This window comes from Hyperolius riggenbachi, chromosome 7, assembly GCF_040937935.1.
Source record: "Hyperolius riggenbachi isolate aHypRig1 chromosome 7, aHypRig1.pri, whole genome shotgun sequence".
Taxonomy (NCBI): Eukaryota; Metazoa; Chordata; class Amphibia; order Anura; family Hyperoliidae; genus Hyperolius; species Hyperolius riggenbachi.
The window spans coordinates 241,951,538-241,972,428 of NC_090652.1; the positions used below are offsets into that span (position 1 = coordinate 241,951,538).

At 46.4% G+C, this 20,891-nt stretch overlaps 1 protein-coding gene across 1 annotated transcript in view; it reads left to right on the forward strand.

Moving 5' to 3' along the window:
- The first annotated feature begins 6,915 nt into the window (after positions 1-6,915).
- The window catches only part of SESTD1 (SEC14 and spectrin domain containing 1), a 203,110-nt gene continuing 189,134 nt past the window's right edge, over positions 6,916-20,891 (forward strand). Inside the window, exon 1 of the mRNA XM_068245429.1 lies at positions 6,916-6,995. The gene's annotated coding sequence lies outside the window, so the exon portion shown is untranslated. The remainder of the gene's footprint in view (positions 6,996-20,891) is intronic.

A 20,891-nucleotide genomic window follows, 5' to 3' on the forward strand; every position in this document is an offset into this window, starting at 1 on the left:
TGTGTTACGTATGACAACCTCCACGATCATTCTTGGCATACCTTGGTTACAACTTCACTCACCTCAGATTAACTGGGCCACTGGTCAGCTAACGAGCTGGTCTTCCCAGTGTTTTCATCATTGTTTAGCGAAGGTAACCTTGGGTGAGACCAAGATTCACGTGGAAGGATTGCCAGATCAGTATTCTGAGTTTGCAGATGTGTTTTGTCCTAAATCGGCCGATAAACTTCCTCCACACCGCCCTTTCTACTGTCCTATTGATCTTTGGTCTGGTTGTATGCCCCCTAGAGGTCATCTCTACAATTTATCTGGGCCTGAAAAGTTGGCCATGCAGGAATATATCCGTGAAAACGTAGCTAAAGGGTTCATTCGCCCTTCCCGGTCACCTGCTGGTGCAGTTTTCTTTTTTGTAAAGAAAAAAGACGAAGGCCTTCGGCCGTGCATTGATTATCGGGGCCTGAATAAAATCACAGTAAAAAATCGCTATCCATTGCCTTTGATAGACGATTTATTTACTCAGGTCACCAATGCTAAGCTTTTCTCAAAGTTGGATTTGCGGGGTGCATACAACCTGGTACGGATCAGAGAGGGCGATGAATGGAAGACGGCCTTTAACACACCCGATAGGCATTACGAGTACCTGGTGATGCCCTTCGGGTTGCGTAACGCCCCGGCCGTCTTTCAGGAGCTCATCAATGAGGTGTTCAGAGAGGTTTTAGGCAAATTTGTCCTGGTATATTTGGATGATATACTAATCTTCTCAGCCAACCTCTCAGAGCATAGGGATCATGTCAGGTTTGTGTTGCGCAAGCTAAGACAAAACATGTTATATGCCAAGTTGGAGAAATGCATTTTTGAGGTAACATGTGTCACCTTTCTGGGGTACATAATTTCTACCTCGGGCCTTTCTATGGACCCTGCCAAGGTCTCTGCTGTTCTGGAGTGGCCTCAGCCCGTGGGTCTGAAGGCTCTCCAGAGATTCTTGGGGTTCGCTAACTACTATAGAAGGTTCATAAAGGGGTACTCCACAGTCATCGCACCCCTCACCAGTCTCACAAAGAAAGGGGCAGATACTAACCACTGGTCCTCCGAAGCTCTTGCTGCTTTCTCCACCCTGAAGCAATTGTTTTGTACTGCACCCATTTTAAGACACGTTGACATCTCCTATCCCTTTATTGTAGAGGTAGATGCCTCAGAGGTTGGGGTAGGGGCTGTGCTGTCTCAGCGTTTTGGGTTGCAGGGAAGGTTACACCCATGTGCCTATTTCTCTCGTAGATTTTCACCCGCAGAGAAAAACTACGATATAGGCAACAGGGAGCTCCTAGCCATTAAATTGGCCTTTGAAGAATGGCGTCATTGGCTAGAGGGAGCAGAACATACGATTACAGTTTACACTGATCACAAAAATTTGGAATACATCGAGGGGGCTAAGAGATTGAGTCCCCGACAGGCTCGGTGGTCACTGTTTTTCTCGAGATTCAGATTTATAATTACGTATACCCCGGGTAGTAAAAACATTAAAGCAGACGCTCTATCCAGATGTTTCGAGCCAGAGACAGCACAGCCCTCAGACCCAGAGACTATTCTCCCACAGAAAGTGGTGCTGGCAGCCACAGAGACCTGGAGGAACTGGACTGAAACTTTAAGTCCCTTCCAGCAGGATGTCCCTGAAGGAAAGCCTAAAGGGGTCATGTTTGTACCGTTGCCATTCCGCCTCCAGATATTGCAGATGTTCCACTCCCACAAAAATGCTGGACATCCTGGTGCCACCATAACACAGGACCTTGTTGCTAGGTGTGCATGGTGGCCTTTATTGGCAACTGACTGCAAGGAGTATGTGAGAGAATGTGCAGTATGTGCAAGAAGTAAACCCTCCCGTCAGGCACCTGCAGGAACATTGCAGCCTTTACCCACCCCGAGTGAACCATGGACCCATTTGTCCATGGATTTTGTGGGCGAACTCCCGAAGTCTGAGTGCATGTCGGTCATTTGGGTGGTAGTCGACAGATTCAGTAAAATGGCCCATTTCGTGCCCCTGAAAGGACTCCCCTCGGCCCAGGAGTTGGCCGATCTTTTCATCCTGCATATCTTCCGGCTATATGGTATTCTGGACAATATAGTGTCAGATCGGGGAGTCCAATTTGTTTCTAAATTTTGGAGGGCATTCTGTCATCAGCTGGGCATGGAACTTTCGTTTTCGGCGGGCTACCACCCACAGACATATGGTCAGACCGAGAGAATTAATCAATCTCTGGAACAGTTTCTAAGGTGTTATGTTGCTGATGCACAGACTGATTGGGTCAAGTTCTTGCCGTTTGCAGAATTTGCACACAATAATTTGAAAAGCTCGTCTTCTGGATTCTCTCCATTCCAGGTGGTAACAGGAAGGTTGCCTAGGTTCTCCCCATTGCCAGTAGCTTCTACTCCGTTTCCAGCTCTGGAGGCTTGGCAAAAGTCATTTAAAAACATTTGGGGAATTGTGAAAAAGAATCTAGAGAAGGCTTTTCAGAGTCAGAAAGGACAAGCTGACAAGAAACGTTCCATAGAGTGGAAGTTCCGGCCAGGAGACTTGGTCTGGGTGTCCACTCGTCATTTGGCCCTAAAACAGCCTTCACCCAAGCTAGGACTCAGATTCGTGGGTCCTTTCCCTGTAACCAGGAAAATCAACAATGTTACTTATGCCATTGATCTTCCTGCCAGTATGCGGGGTGTGAGATCATTCCATGTATCCCTGCTTAAGCCAGCAGTGCATGTAGATTCCACTCCTCCTCCCCCTGTGATGGTGGATGACCAACCTGAGTATGAAGTGGAAAAGATTTTAGACTCGCGTATTGTACAGAACTCAGTACAGTATTTGGTTCATTGGAAGGGTTATGGCATTGAGGAAAGAACATGGGTACCTGATTGCCGCATGCATGCGGATGAATTAAAGAGGGAGTTCCACGCCATACATCCTGAGAAACCGAGTAGGAGCTGTCCGGAGTCCACTCCTCAGGGGGGAGGGAGGGTACTGTGAGAACGCGGAAAAGCCGCCGCGTGTGCTCAGAACAAGGCGGCTGATTCCGCATTCAACGCGGCGGTTTGCACGCGTAGGCCTACATCTGCCAGTATGGCTGAACGCGGAGAAATCGCTGCATGCCCTGATAGCGGTGCGGCTGGTTCTGCGTCCAGCGCGGCGGGTGGTACGCAAGACATGTCTGGTTTGGCTGGGACTGATAGTCCACACAGGTTCAGAAGGACGCGCGCGCGCGCTGAGAGGCAGAACTTTTATGACAGCCAGAAGGGAGTCAGCTGACCAAGCCGGTCAGCTGATGATTCAATCAGTTCCCATTGGTCCAGCACTTAGGGGAGGCGATGGAGAGCGCTGGGCTATATATACCGGGTGCTGGTCATTCGCTGGTTGTCTGCCGTTGCGATCACTACGTGGAAGCACTCAGACCTTATTGTCAGAATCTGTGTTATCATTCTGTTATACTTCAGACTAGTTCCAGGGTGTTGATGATCAAGGACCTCACACCCAAGATTAGGGACTTGTGTTACCATTCTGTTATACTTCAGACTAGTTCCAGGGTGTTGATGATCAAGGACCTCACACCCAAGATTAGGGACTTGTGTTACCATTCTGTTATACTTCAGACTAGTTCCAGGGTGTTGATGATCAAGGACCTCACACCCAAGACTAGGGACTTGTGTTATCATTCTGTTATATGTCAGACTAGTTCCAGGGTGTTGATGATCATGGAGCTCACACCCAAGACTAGGCATTGTTTATTATCTGCCCCCATTTCTCCTTATGTTTTTGGCACCGGTATCCTTTAAAGTGTACCTGAGACGAAAGGAGGGAAACGTTTTATACATACCTGGGGCTTCCTCCAGCCCCCTCCACGCAGATCGCTCCCTCGCAACTGTTCAAAGCTTCCTGGATCCTCCGGTGGAATCACCATTATCTTCTACCACTCGGCCCAGTTCACATGTGGCGGTCCGGGCACACATGCGCAGTACGCCCAATTGGCCAAAGATAACGGGCTTCTACCGGAGGAGACAGGTGGCTTTGGACAGCTGCGAGAAAGCAATCTGCTTGGAGGGGGCTGGAGCAAGCCCCAGGTATGTATAAAACTATTCCCTCCTTTCATCTTGGGTTTACTTAGGATAACAGAAGGGACATGGAAAGCCCAAAATAGTGTAATATGTACTGGCAATTGGGAATTGTGGAGGTAAGTAGAATTATACTCACAAGCCGGGGTTACCTCCAAGGTAACCACTGTAAATGCAGTTGGGGAGATTAGACCTGTCCCCACTCAGGATTAAGAAGTCGCTCTCTGTAGATCAGGAAAAAAGTAGAGTGTGTCACCCCTCCACCAGGGGTGGACTCGATTGTGATATAAAATAAACAGAGGCGCCAACAGGATAAAAATTACTATTCTTAAAATGGCTTAGGAGGCAGTGGTGGACTTACCTCCCGGAAGCAGACACTAGAACTGTCAATTTGAAACAGATGTCAATTTATTAGCATACTCCAAAACAAGGTTGCAACGCGTTTCGCAGCTTTAACCCCACTTCATCAGGCAAATAACAGGAGGAGTATATGGCTGGAGATCAAAGGCAAAATAACTACATCAGACCTATGTATTTATGGACAACTATATACATATACAGTACAGACCAAAATTTTGGACACACCTTCTCATTCAAAGAGTTTTCTCTGATTTTCAGAGAAAGTAAAATTGAAAATTGCGCAAAAGGTGGATCAGCGCATCACCAGGCCGCTTCCGAATGGCCTACAATCAGAGGTGCGCTGAACCCCCCCAGAAACTGGAAACGCACCTTGAACCCAAACAGAAGCTCTGCATATACACCAAAAGCAAGGCTGTTAAGTGGGAGCAGCTGACCAAAAATGAATTAAATTAGTACATGGCAAAGAAATGAACAGCGCTACTTAAAAACAGATAAGTGCCTACCTGCAAGAAAGTGCAGGTCCCACTTGGGGGATAGAAAACACACCGAGCATACACATAACCTGTCTACCACTGGAGGATGTTGGTTTCCTGTAACAGCTTGCATGCACTTATCCTCCGCAGCAGAGGTGACTCTTGGTCTTTCTTTCCTGGGGCGGTCCGCATGTGAGTCAGTTTCTTTGTAGCGTTTGATGGTTTTTGAGACTGCACTTGGGGACACTTTCAAAGTTTTCCCAATTTTTCGGACTGACTGACCATAATGGCCACTCGTTTTTCTTTACTTAGCTGCTTTTTTCTTGCCATAATACAAAATTTAACAGTCTATTCAGTAGGACTATCAGCTGTGTATCCTCCTGACTTCTTCACAACGCAACTGGTGGTCCCAACCCCATTTATAAGGAAGAAATCCCACTTATTAAACCTGACAGGGCACACCTGTGAAGTGAAAACCATTTCTGGTGACTATCTCTTGAAGCTCATCAAGAGAATGCCAAGAGTGTGCAAAGCAGTAATCAAAGCAAAAGGTGGCTACTTTGAATAACCTAGAATATGACATATTTTCAGTTGTTTCACACTTTTTTGTTATGTACTACAATTCCACATGTGTTAATTCATAGTTAGTTTAGATGCCTTCAGTGTGAATCTACAATGTTCATAGTCTGTACTGTATACACACATATAACAGTGAAATGGTGTGGGTGTCATAGGTACATACAATTTTATAGCCATGGTTTGAGTTCAATATATTGCTCATGATCAATATAGTTCAATACACTGCTCATGATCTATGAAACCGGTGCCCAATGTGGAAGTAATAGAGGTGGCATTGGTATTTGCTGATATAAGATAGTATGTAATATATATTAGCCGGAAATGAAGAAGTAAACTGGGTGATAGGGTATTAAAATACACTCAGAAACAAAGTGTAGAAAACCATTAGGGTAGAAATAGTTAAACGTGGACATTAAAATACAGTCAAAATGAAAGCAGTGCAGGATTGCACTTCATCCCAATCAGTAGCTGATAACCCCTTTCCCACAAGAAATCTTTAACCTTTTTTTCAAATATATCATCAGGGGGTCTGTATGGCTGATATTCTGGTGTAACCCCTCCCAAGGTTCTGACGGTTTGCTGTCTGTGAACCTATTTGCATTGTGGAAAATAACAGCTTTTTCCAACTGCCAAACAAACAGTAACTCCCTCTGTGCATAGAACTCTCAGTAACGAACATTCCATACAGATCACCTGGCAGTACTAAAGATGTTACCACCAGTGATAAATTTTAGAATGTAAATCAGGGAGAGGAAAGATTTTACAATGTACAAACTCTGACTAAAAAACCATAAATGAATATTGTAAAATAGTATATTCATTATGTTATTTTCACTACAGTTCCTCTTTAAAGCACATGTAAGAACTGCAAAGTGTGAACAAAAATAGGGCCTCTTTTTGACCTGTACAGTAATCACTAGCAGAAGGCATGGTGTGCAATCTATCCCTAAGCACATTAGTCAGGGTGGTGGACCTGTTCAGTGTAAATATAATGGTAGTAAAGCTGCTAACATCTGTCCCCAGCCGGCAGCCCCCAGCTCTGGCTCTCAGCAGCTGCACAAATCTAATCCCTTACATAAGGCGGACTACAGCCAGCACTGCCGTTGATTCCAGTAGTTTTTTTTTTTATGTGTGTATGAAATCTAATCATTTTCCCAGCGTACTATACGAGGCTGTCACACATGCCCGACACGCCCCTCGCTCCCCAATTCCCTCCCGACCGCATCACTTTCATTGTTTCCATGTCTGCGGTCGCCAAGGATTCCAGGTCCCAGTCTCCCGGGGGGGCGTGGCAGACATGGGGCGAAGCGGCCACGTGGAGGAACTGCGGCCAATCAGATTTCAGGTACCTTCCCAGCTCGCCTGGACGTTCGGCCTCCGGAGGGCGTGGTCTGGGGAATCTTGGGGGGGCCAGAGAGTAGTGGGGAGGGGACGCAACAGGAAGTGTGGAGCGTAGCCGGAGCCGCCGCGGCCGCTGCTGCAGCGAATGTAAATATTGCCGGGGATGTGTGAGTGTGTGCGGCCGGGGAGGGGGGGGGGGGGGGGGGGGGGGTGAGCACTGGCCGCCCGCGTGTGCTGTGTGTGCGGGGAGGGATGGCTGCCTCCACTGATGCTGCATGTGGCTGCAGCAGCGCCTTGTTCATGGCAATGTCAGAGCTGTGCTACAGGATGCTGAGCAGGCTGCATGGCTGAGAGCAGCAGTGCAGAGAGCCAGGAGGATGGACCAGGCTGCAGTAACCCATAGCAACCCATCAGCCCAGCTCATAACTGGCTGAGCAGATAGAGAAGGCATTAGCAGGCTGATTTATTAATATAGGTGCCAGAGAAGCCAATCAGAATCGTTGATTCATTTATTGAGATGTCAAATTTGGTGTATTTTTATGGTTTTTTTTTTTTTTGTTTTCCATGAATTTGAGTTAGTTGTGGCTGTTTTATAACTTTTTGCACAGGGGTAATCAGATTTAGAAAGCTAATGATAATTTCCTGGCAGCTTGCTTAATTAGCTAAGCCATCAGTTATTAGATAGAGATGATGGGGGGAGGAAAGGTAGATACTTACCTCCTGTAATAGTCTGGAGACTTAATTGACCCTTTTGAGCCCACCGTTGCTTGCCGGGACCCTCCTTTTTCGTTGTGGCAATGTTCCTGTCCATGTACGAGCGCAGGCACAATGACAGCCTGCACTGTAGCACGGAGATACTAGGGCAGTAGTCTACTTTAGGGGACCCAGCAGGAAACCTCATAGGCTACTTCCACTAATGTGATTGGATAGACAGCACCCTCTCAGACTGCTAGGTTTTAGTAAACTATGACCGGACTATAAAGCCAATCACAACACTTTGTGCTGTAATGCTGTGGATACACGGTTCGTTTTGAACCGTGCATCGAGCCGCACGATATTTCTGCTGGGTCCCCTAAAGTAGACTAGTACTGTCTAGTTTAGGGGACCCAGCAGGAAACCTCATAGGGATCAGTTCTTCAATCACAGCAACCAGGGCCGCCTTCAGGGCATCACAGGGGGGACTGCTGTATGGGGCCCAAGTTAATCTGGGACCTGGTGAACAGTGCCACAACCGGGCCTCAGCTGTAGTCTGTGTCTGTCACTGTCTGTTCTTCTGGCTGCCAATTAGAGAGGTGACAGGAGGTTCATACAGGAGTTACTTTAATTAGTGATTAAAGTAAACCTGAGACGAATAGGAGAAAAGGATTTTTACTTACCTGGGGCTTCTTCCGGCCCCCTGTATTTTATCAGCTATCTCAATACCCCCCTGGTCTGATCCGTTCCATTGTACTCCTGTTTAGACTGCGCAATCCAACTGGGTTGCAGGCGGTACACCTCCTCCATCATGCTTCCATAGCTGGGATCATGATGCGCTAGCGCAGTTACAGTTTTAATGTGCAGAGCCCTCCCAGTCATGGGAATGTGTGAAAAGCAGACAAACGAATGCTATTGTGTTCAGGCCTTTAACGATTGTGATTTGGCATGTGGGGGCAGAAGGGAGTGAGCAGGGGCTAGTTGGTTTGCCCAGTATTGGGCCCAAAAATTTCTGATTACGGTCCTGACAGCAGCCTCTACAGCTCGATGCGTTGTGATTGGCTGAATTGTCCATAGTTTACTAAAACCTAGCAGTCTGAGAGTATGCTGTCCATCCAATCAGGTTAGTGGAATTTCCCTGTGAGATTTCCTGCTGGGTCACCTAAAGTTGACTAGCGCCGCTGCTTGTGCATGGAGAAAAATGCTGTGCACAAGCAGCTTGTGCTATTGTGCAGGTGCGGTCTGCCATTGCACCTGCACTCGTATATGGACGGGAGTGTGGCAGTTTAATCCTACTCTTCAAGCCTTTGTGGAATAAGTTTAGAGGGTCCTAGCACTGGAGCAGCCTACTCAAGGGGGATGGGGAAAGCATCTGGATTATCCAGAAGCTTCACTGTACAGAGAGAAGTATTTTACTTTTTGATTTTTTTCCCCCCTGCTTCAGGTACACTTTAACCATTTAACGACCAGCTAACCCCAATAGGCAGTGCCTGGTCGTTTATGGTTTTGCATGGAAACGGCCGCTCGTTTGAGCGGCCTTTCCATGCCAGTTTACGGAGGGTGTCTCCGTGAACAGTGTGCGAGCCGCCGATCGCGGCTCGCACGCATAATGTAAACTTGCGGGGAAGAAATCCCCGCTGTTTACATCAATACAACGCTGCTGCGCAGCAGTGGCGTGACGGAGATCGGCAATCCCCGGCCTCTGATTGGCTGGGGATCGCCATCATTTGATAGGCTGAAGCCTATCCGGCGCAGGACGGATATCCGTCCTGCGAACATCAGAGGGAGAGGAAGGGAGGGCGGAAAACGCTGCGGAGGGGGGCTTTGAAGAGCCCCCCCGCTCGGCCACATGGAGCGGCGGTGATCAGATTCCCCCCCCAGCAGGTCATCCCCCTAGTGGGGAAAAAAGTGGGGAAGTCTGATCGCCCTGCCTTGCACACGATCTGCGCTGTGGGCTGGAGAGCCCACGCAGCGCAGATCACACAGAACAGTTAAGTTCAGACTTTTTGGGCTTGTTCACACTAACAGCGGTTTTGCTTTTTTTAAATTTATTTTTTTAAAGCACTGGGATTTAAAAAATTGCCTTAAAAGCACTTGTGCTATGGTATCTTATGTGAGCGGTCTAAAATAAGCGATGCGCTTTCTATCCAATCGCAAGCGAGGGTCCTACACCGGTTTCAGAGCGTTTCATAAGACAAAATAGGGAAATTGCTAAGCGCTTTGGAAAGCGATTTCCCGAGCACTTTGAATGAATAAATTCATTCTATTTCCGGGGGCAAAGAGTTCACTTCCTGACCGACGTCAGGAAGTGAAAAAAAAAAAAAAGCTACACAAAAGCGCTTAGAAAAGCACTTTTCTAAGCGCAAATCACACTGAAAGTGCTTAGTAAGGCGTTGACAAAATCACTTAAGAAATCGCTCGGCGCTTGCGATAGTGTTGTCGATATATAATGTGAACAAGGCGTTAGTGATTGTATTTCTTTGGGATTTTTTTTTTTTTTTTGCTTTTCTAAGGAATTGGAAGTAGTGGGGAATGGGCTGAAATGTTGAATATCCGATTTGGAAAGCTAATCATAACTTCATAGAAAAAAAAAAAAAAAAAACAAGCTGTAATCATTGGCTTTTAGAATCCTAATTAGGCCTGTGTAAAGTTCTGATTGAACCCTAATTCCTGCTATTGCAAAGCAAAAAGGGAAAAAAAATATTCTTTTGAGTTGGAATTCAGATCACAGTTAATGATTAGCTTCTGAATCTCATTAGCCACATGCAAATCTCTGGTTTAGTGTACAATTCACATACCATAGTTGAATTTTAGCTCTGCTCTTATCAAGATGATTGTCAGAATGGCCAGTCAAAATTGTTTTTTAAGGGGCCCAGACACTTATACTATTTCCCGCCGATGTACAGCAGATTCGATCTCTCTCGAGCAAATCTGCTGTGAAATCGTTACGCAAACGGTGACTGAACGATCGATTTCCGTCCGAAATCGATTGTTCCCGTCGGTCTGTTCGCGCAGAAAATTTTACTCGATCTCCGGCGGGTTGGAATTGCTTCAATAGTGTCGTTCGAATGTCCACTGACCGACGCTAGCGGTAATACATTACCTGTTCCGCCGGTGTGTGTTCCCACTGTCTCTTCTCCGCGCTGGGCTCCGGCTGGCTTAACTTACTTCCTGTTGGGGGAAGTTTAATTAAACAGTAGAGTGCTCTCTACTGTTTAAACTTCCCCTGACAGGAAGTAAAGTGAAGCTGGAGCCCGGGGGACTTGCGCCGGCTGGATCAGGTAATGTATGCGGGGGGGGGGGGGGGGGGGGCAGCAGCAACTCCACAGATTGTGAATTGGTTTCATAGTGAAATCGATTCAAAATCTGTTTGCAGTGTAGGCAGCCAATAGATCCCTCTTTGATCAGATTCAATCACAGAGGGATCTATCTGGTGGCAATCGACCAGTGTATGGCAGCCTTTATTCTTGCAAATAAAGTTGGAGCAGTTAACCAGAGAAAATTTGTTTTTAAAGAAAAATTATGTATACACTTTTTTTTTTTTATTAAGGAAAACAAATCGGTTCAGCTCTGTTACCCTCTGGTAAGGATTACTGGAAAACGTAATTTCAGTTTCCATTCCTTGTCTTATGTGCCTTAATGCACAGCATTCCACTGTGTTTCCAACCAAAGCTATTCGATGGATCACCAAAGTTTGCTGCCAGTCTCTAGATTAGTGCAGGTGTGGAAAGTGAGTAATATTGCTCCCTGCTCTGTGCACTTGATGGCTTGTGAAGCAATTCTGGTTGGTTACAGGTTGCCATGGATGCAGTGAAATGTAGACTGACTTTTGTTTCAGACTTGGCTATTCTTAACTGGCTGTGAATTAAAGTGGAAAAAAAATCACTGTTATAATACATATGCAGTACATGGCAGTTTTTTAGTGGAAGTTGAAATTTAAATGGACAGCGATAATAATTGGTTTCTTAGGGCAATTGCGCAAGTTTTGCTTTAAATGTTCTTTGTGATTGATTTGATAACTCAGTGCCAAGGACTGATTTACTTAGATAAGTGCTAGTAAAAATGGAGCAGTTACACAGAGGAATTGGAGCAGTTACACAGAGGAACCAAACAGTTTTCACCTGAATCTCTGGTTACAGAAGTAGAACAGAATTGTTTTTCTTGTGGCAAAAGTGAAATCCATTCACCGGTTCTCATTAACAGAAGTTGTTTTTATATCCTGAAATTGTGATCATGAAGTGCTGCATGAGTGTGCTCTCTCCTCTTGACACAAGTTGCTGTGGTTCTTTTCCGTTAGCCGAGCGCAACCACTAGGTGGCGATAAAACTCCAGCAGAGTTACATCTTTCCCTACTATCCATGGCGGCCTGGAGGGGGAATAGTAATTAACGCCACCTAGAGGTTGCGCCCGGCTAACGGAATAGTACCGTTGCTGTCACCTGTAAGGGAACTCATTAACCGTACAATTGTTTTCACTAGATACGATCTTATGATTTGAACGATCGTAACTAATCAGAAGGCAATTATTGATCCTGTTAACGGAACTATTTAAGAAGGTTTTACATTCCGATTCGATCATAAAATCCAACTTTCGGGTCAATAATTTTTTTCCTTTTCCGATCGACCACAGAATTGTATCGCGTCTATTTGCGCCACAAACTGCGCAGTTCTCTATACAATTCAGTCATTAAAAGTGTCCGAAGATCGAATCCAAAGGGAAAGTTGTACCGTTAAAGGGCAACATAAAGAGATTCTGTACCAAAAAAAAAAAAAGTGTCCCTAGGGGGTACTTTCCTTGGGAAGGGGAAGCCTCTGGGTCGTGTCGAGGTTTTCCCCGTCCTCTGTCGGTCTCGCTGGGCTCCTCCTAAATGACATTTGACAATTTGTCAGGCTGTGGTGCAAGCAAAGTAGTGCCTGCAATATTACCTTCCCCGGCTCCAGCGCAGGCACAGTAACGGCTCTCGGCTCGGGATCGGCTATGTCCGCCTGATCGAGAGCTGCTACTGCGTCTGCGCTGGAGCCGGAGAGGTAAATATTTACATGGCCGCCATTCGGAGGGGCCCAGCGAGACCATCAGAGGATGGGGGAGCCTCAATAGGATCCGGGGGCTTCCCCCTCCTGAGGTAAGTACCCCCTAGGGGCTCTTTTTTATATTACAGGCTTTCTTGAAGGCTATGTTTACAGTGGGCATTGCAACTTTATGGGAGCATCTTGACACAAAGTTGCACTGCAATGGTAAGTCTATGGAACATTCATCGTGCATTGGGACTGAACTGTGACAATACCCACCAACCCAGTCTTACTATGCCCCATTTGCCATTTGGGGCTCATCGACTGGCTGTTGTGCTAATTTATGATACAAAGGCCTCAATTCACTAAGAACATGCTGGAGATAATAAGGCAAGAGAAAACTTACCTCCACACGTGAGAGAGTTATCTTACCTCTTCATTCCTTACGTTACCTCTCCTGTAGTTAATTTACCTCCTCTGTAGTTAATTTACCTCCTCTGTAGTTATTTTCACACACAGTTAATTAACAGCCTGTCTTTAACTCTGGAGTTATTTTAAGGATTGGAGAGTTAATTTAAAGACAGAAGAGTTAACTTTAGGCTTGCCTGAGGTAAAATGTTTCCTGAATACTACATGCCTTATCACCATGGTAACAACTCTAGAAGAGTTATTAAAGACAGGAGATAAGCTTAGTGAACTGAGGCCAACGTGTAAAAATTATTGATTTTGTATGGAAATCTGATATTTTGCTGCCACCACTCTCCAGGTTGAAACATGGTGGAAAGAACTTGGAGGTAGCTGTTCTTAAAAGGAAGAAAACTGTTGTTATTTGCAACCTAACTAGCCAAACTTCTAAAGATAAGACAATGTGGCAGTGTGTCTCTTCTGAGGACAACGTTCTATCATGGATCAAAATAATCGGATAGCTAGAGCAAAAACTGGAATGATTAAGTGGAAATATGTTCCTGAGAAGTTTCCATCAGTTTAAAAATGGGCTTACGTTTTGCGATCCTCAAGCGAGCTGAATAGGATCGCAAAATGCTGATAGTGGAAAACTGCCTGACTTGGATGCTCTGGATGACTTGCTGCTTATGAAGTATTGCTTTGCAAGTGTCTCAATAAAGCAGCCTCGTTTTGTCCTTGCTGTATTATGCAATAATATCCTAATATAAAACATGACTAATTGTACTGGCAGTTTGTGTCATGTTATGTTTTAATTTATGATTTGGAGCACAGTTATATTACTGCAGCATCTCCTTATTTTTGATGTGCATGTTAACAACTTACTAATGACAAGCTGACTTATAAAAATGTCCCGCTAGAGCCTCGTAATGGCTCCAGGACGTTTTTATAAATCAGACAGGGCTGCTGCCGCTGTGCATGTGCACGCCCCACGTGTGCATGTGCATTCCTGTGCACGTGAAAATAGTGAAGAAAAAAAAAAAAAAAAAACCCACCAAAGAAAAAATACACCTTTTTATTTCCAAATACTATTTCTTACCACAAGAGAATTTATGGGTGCTCAAACACCAAGTTTAACCCTAACAAATCTGGCTTTGCAAATCTGGCCTAATTGGCTTATTATGAGGCTTTGCTCATGCAAATATGCATTTGCTTTCGCATGCCAAATTATGCAGGGTCAAAAACCAATACCGCAAAGCGGTTGCTCTGCGGGAATTGGTTCATGCTTCATTAGCACTATCCAGGAGCGCCACGGGCAGGCTTCCCAATGCCCCCGTACAACCGGGGGGGGCGCGGGGCCCTGAGTGCTCTCACTGCTTGGAACCACAGTGGCACCCCGGAGGGGGAGGCTGGGTGGCGCAGGCGATTTCCCCCCCCCCCCCCATCGTGGCCAGCGCTGGGGAGGGCCGTCCGCACCCACCTCCCAATATTAATAACAGGCACTTACCTTAAAGGGATACTGTAGGGGGGTCGGGGGAAAATGAGCTGAACTTACCCGGGGCTTCTAATGGTCCCCCGCAGACATCCTGTGTTGGCGCAGCCACTCACAGATGCTCCGGCCCCGCCTCCGGTTCACTTCTGGAATTTCTGACTTTAAAGTCAGAAAACCAATGTGCCTGCATTGCCATGTCCTCACTCCTGCTGATGTCACCAGGAGTGTACTGCGCAGACAGACCATACTGGGCCTGCGCTGTGCGCTCTTGATGACATCAGCGGGATCGAGGACACGGCAACGCAGGCGCAGTGGTTTTCTGACTTTAAAGTCAGAAATTCCAGAAGTGAACCGGAGGCGGGGCCGGAGCATCGGTGAGTGGCTGCGCCAACACAGGATGTCTGCGGGGACCGTTAGAAGCCCTGGGTAAGTTCAACTCATTTTCCCCTGACCCCCCTACAGTATCCCTTTAATGTCCATTGCGTTCTGCTACATGCGCATTAACTTGACACCACATGGGAAAGGAGTGAAGCATGGTCACACCAAGTTTTGGAGCTCAGTACTGGCTTACACACAACACTCCTGGGGGGGGGGCATGCGCCGACAGCTCATCCCAGGGCCACAGAATACAACTGTAAAAATGCTTACCACGAGAGAATTTATGCATGCTTCAACACCAAATTTAACCCTATTGTCGCCATCAGGGCTGTGGAGTCAGTACAAAAAAATCCACCGGCTCCTCAGTTTAGGATTCCACTGACTCCGACGCCTCTACTCCTCTAATTTGCATATTACAATCTTGTTGATTGAAAGTATGTAACATGAAATTCGTCTCTTAACTGCCAACACTTAGGAATTTTAAAAGACAACTGAAGTGAGAAGGATATGTAGACCAGCGTTTTTTCAACCAGTGTTCCGCGGCACACTAGTGTGCCGCGGAACGTTGCCTGGTGTGCCGTCCTCTAATCCCCCCCCCCCCCTCCCGAACGTCCCCGCGGCCGCCGCTGCTATTACCTTAGCAGCGGCCGCTCTCCCCTCTCCAGCGCATGTATTTATTCTAGCAGCGTATCTCCGGCTGCTCTGTGTGATGCGCAGGAGGCAGGGCTCGGTTTCCATAGTAACGGCGATACATATCGCCGTTACAGGAAGCCGCTGCCCTCCTTCCTTCCGCATCACACAGAGCACCCGGAGATACGCTGCTTGAATATACACGCGCCGGAGAGGGGAGGAGCGGCAGCTGTTAAGGTAATAACAGCGGCGGGGACGGGCGGGGGCACTATACTGGCTATCCTGGGGCACTATCCTGGGACACTATCCTGGGACACTATACTTGGGACACTATACTGGGACACTATACTGGGACACTATACTGGGACACTATACTGGGACACTATACTGGGACACTATACTGGGACACTATACTGGGACACTATACTGGGGCACTATACTAGCTATACTGGGGCACTATACTGGGGCACTATTCTGGCTATACTGGGGCACTATTCTGGCTATACTGGGGCACTATACTGGCTATACTGGGGCACTATACTGGCTATACTGGGGCACTATACTGGCTATACTGGGGCACTATACTGGCTATACTGGGGCACTATACTGGCTATACTGGGGCACTATACTGGCTATACTGGGGCACTATACTGGCTATACTGGGGCACTATACTGGCTATACTGGGGCACTATACTGGCTATACTGGGGGCTATACTGGGGCACTATTCTGGCTATACTGGGGCACTATTCTGGGCACTAGTCTGGCTATACTGGGGGGCTATACTGGGGCACTATACTAGCTATACTGGGGGGCTATACTGGGGCACTATACTGGCTATACTGGGGCACTATTCTGGCTATACTGGGGCACTATTCTGGCTATACTGGGGCACTATACTAGCTATACTGGGGGCTATACTGGGGCACTATACTGGCTATACTGGGGCACTATACTGGCTATACTGGGGGGGCTATACTGGGGCACTATACTAGCTATACTGGGGCACTATTCTGGCTATACAGGGGCACTATTCTGGCTATACTGGGGCACTATACTGGGGCACTATACTAGGGCACTATACTAGTTACACTGAGGCAACTACACTCCCTACACTGGGGCAACTATGCTAGCTATGCAGCCGCACCCCAGGCCCCCCCCCATAGCCTGCTGCGCACGGCACTGTCGACTAGGTCGCGCAAACAACTGGGGGCCGAATTCCCCCCCCCCCCCCCCCCCACCACATCCCCCCCCCCCCCCCCCCCCCCCCCCCCCACCGTTTCCCCGGAGAAAAATTTGGTCAGGCAGTGTTCCCCGGGCCGGAAAAGGTTGGGAACCACTGATGTAGACTGACCTATTTATTCCCTTTAGTCATAGACTAAAACTAGTCCTTGATAAGAGTACTTGAAAAAGGTACAGACCGGAGCAAGGAACACCTATCAGGCCCTAGGCAATGTGACTGTAAGAATGAAGTACAGGTACTCTGCAGGGGAATGAGCATATTCTTCCTCTATTACACAGTAGGTGAACAGAGGCTCCAGCAGGATAAAAATGGATAAAACTTGTAAAACTTGCTTGGAGGAAGCGGTGGACCTACCTCCACAAAGCAGACACAAAAGACTGTCTGGATAGTAGTAATCACATTTATTAAATAGTACCCCAAAAAGTGCAATGCGTTTCACAGGCCAAGCTCGCTTTATCAGGCAATAAACGTGGGGACAAAACAGAAATTCGTCAATAGCAGGTGTAGCGCCTCAGGAGCTACACCTGCTATTGACCTGCTACTGACGAATTTCTGTTTTGTCCCCACGTGTATTGCCTGATGAAGCGGGCTTGACCTGCGGGCTTGGCCTGCGAAACGCGTTGCACTTTTTGAGGTACTATTTAATAAATGTGATTACTACTATTCAGACAGTCTTTCGTGTCTGCTTTGTGGAGGTAAGTCCATCGCTTCCTCCAAGCAAGTTTTCAGTTTTTTTTTTTTTTTTTTTTTTTTTTTTTTTTTTATATATATCCATTTTTATCCTGCTGGCGCCTCTGTTCACCTACTGTGATACCGTGTCAATCCCTGGTGGAGGGGTGATCTACCCCTTTCTTCTGATCTACAGAGAGCGACTTCTTATTCCTGAGTGAGGACAGGTCTAATCTCCTCACCTGCCTATACAGTGGTTGCCTGAGTGGTAACCCATGTTTCATTCTCACTGATAATTTATACCTTATTTGTGCTAACATACTACACTATATTGGGCTCTCGGTTTCTCTATATTTTATTTCCTCTATTACACATTCTTCATGCACAATCTGAACATGGATCAGGCCCTAGACATTGTGACTGTGGATACATGTAAGAGTGATGTGCAGGTACTCCGCAGGAGAATGAGGTGATTTTTTTTCCCCCGTCTATTACACAGTCTTCATGCACAATCTGAACCAGGTTTATGGGTGATAGAAAACACCTCTGTGTTCAATGTGCACAACATTCTCAGTGGATTCCCTGCAGCTCTGTGGAGAGTGCATATGTAGAGTATAGTACTACTGTGTAACAAAGTACACCTGAGACAGATGAAATTAAAGTTTTATACATACCTGGGGCTTCCTCCAGCCTCCTTCAGGCTAATCAGTCCCTCGCTGTCCTCCACCACCTGGATCTTCTGCTATGAGTCCTGGTACTTGAGCCAGTCTGGCATAGTGTGCATGCACACACTCCGCCGCCGGGAGCGTACTACACCTGCGCAGCACTATTGCGCAGGTGCAGAATGTTCCTGGCTGTAGAAGCAGCACGTGGCTAGACTGCGCTGACTGTCTGAATTACCGGGACTCAGCAGAAGATCCAGGTGGTGGAGGATAGCGAGGGACTGATTGGCCTGAAGGGAGCTGGAGGAAGCCCCAGGTATGTATAAAACTTTTCTTTTCATCCGTCTCAGGTACCCTTTAATTTGTAGTCACCAAACCAAATTTTAACACATCAAGTTACTTGATTTCAATCAGCATCAACGCAGAATTATTTCCATCTCTCTGACCATCTCTTTTAGTGACACGGCTACACATCAGGCTTTATTCTTACAGCATAGATGTTATTTATTATATATATGAGATTCCTGTGTACATATCATATATACTGTACAGTCACAATCAGATATGTATATCTGACCTTAAAAATACGGGGACTGCATTATTGAAGCAGCACAAGTAACTAATTTTGATTGGTTTATTTCTTTTTTTGTGGACTAAGCACAGCTATTACTGTATATGTAACTTATTTGATGACTATTATCTGAGAAATAGAACATTTTATCATATTTTCTATTTTAATTACAGTTTAAATTCCTTAGGAGTCAGTCGGTGCATTTTTTCCCGACTCCAGGCACCCAAAATTACTCTGACTCCACAGCCCTGGTCACCATACTTTGTACTAGGGACATAATTAAAATCTTGTGATAACCAGGACAAATAGGCAGATACAATGAGTGGGTTTTATGCACAGTAGCAGTGTTTATATTAAAGCTATAGGGGATGAAATTGGAGAAATAGTGTATTTTTTCATTTTTTCTTGTTTTTCCCTTTTAAAATGCATAGAAAATAAAGTAATTACTGAAAAAACCCAAAAAGCCCATTTGGAAGTGAAAAAAACAAGATATAGATCATTTCATTGTGATTAGTAGTGATTAAGCTACTGAAAGGGATGAGCACTGAAAGGTGAAAATTGTTCTTGTCCGTTAGGGTAAAAACCGCTTTGGGGAGAAGTGGTTATAGTGGACCTGAACACTTGCACAGGACACAAGGAAAACATAACATAAATGCACCCTGTATGTATTTACCACCTTCCATGTAGTATGAGAGGCAGAGCCATACTCTACACAGTCTATTCTGTTGAGTTGAACTTCCCATCAGATAGAAATCTTTGCAAGATGCTGCACACAAAGATGCTGTAGACATTCAAAAGATCAGTATCTGCTAAAGATCTGTTCCTGCAAAATGCATTCATAGTCTATGACATCTGCAGATCCTCATACACACCTTGTTTAACAGACATTCATCTGCATATCAGATTAGAATAGACTGTAGGTATGGCTCTCATACTACATGGAAGGTGGTAAAATTGGTCTGTGATCCTTCATTAATCTTTCAAGTGTGTACACACCATTAGATTGTGAACATTGCGGAAGATGTCTGCTATATAAATACATACTAAATAATAATTCTAATGTTGGGAATAAACGGTTCGTTTGAAATTATCAATCGAGCCGCTGATGGCTCGATAATTTCCGGCCTGTCCGATACCCGCCGGATCGATTCTGCGCTCGATACCTGCGGGGAGAACAAAAGAAGAAACACACGGAAGATTAATAAATGCCCGCGGGGACGAGTGGGAATCGATCCGCACGCCGGCGGGGACGTGCTGGTATCGAGCCAGCGCCTTTATTCCGGCGCATAAACGAGCCGTGTATTCCCAGCATAAGATCTGTTTCCCACTAGGAATTGCTATCTCGCTGTGGTGCGATCGCGGCTATACCTTTAAGGAGAGCCCGAGGTGGGTTCCTAAAAAAATAAAAAAGTAGGGTACCTGATACGGGGGAATGGGTGGATCAGCTAGCCGCAAAATAAAGCCGCTTATGTGGGCCATACTGGCCCACTTTCACTTTCCTGACCCCTGGGTTACGACGCTGGTACGAGAGACTGTCTCTCATTCACAGCGTGCAGGGGAGCAGTAAGGGGCGTGGCCAGGGAGAGAGAGCCGACCAATGGCAGCTCTGGAAACCCTGTGTTTTAAACAGGGAATCCCTCTCCCCTATGTTTTCCTCCGAGGTAGCGATGTCAATAATCTCAGGGGGCCATAGCGCGGGGGAGGGGGGGTGAGAGTGCAGAGCAGCAGTGTGGGGACACAAAGGCATGTCATGAGGCAGAGAATATGCCTCTGTGTCCCATCTGCCCCCCCTATGGAACCGTCTCGGGTTCTCTTTAATGTGGGCCTGTACTTTTGAACAGGACAGAAAGAAAACGGAGAGAAATGCACACTGTATGCATTTGGAGAATTTAGTCTGTCTAATTCCTCCTCATCTGTGACTAATCACCACCGTTATTTTATCTCTATTATGTCAGCTCAGGAATTTCCTCTGCCATGGCAGAACAGCTAATTTGTAAACACAGGATGTTAATACGTCTGCTTCCATCATGGAAGCAGGAAGTAGACAAACTGCAGGTTAACATAAAAAATAATTGTTTTCTTTAGGGCTCTTTCACACAGAGACGTTGCGTTAGAGGGGACGTTAAGGTCGCATAACGTTCCCCTAACGCAACGCTTGGTGGTGCTAAACTCGGACGCTACATAGAGACGCGTTATGCGTCTCTTGCTGCGCCGTTTTAGTTCGATACTGGTAGAACGAAAACAGCACATGTGTCCAAAGACTGTGGAGACCACGTGATTGGAACACTCTGTATC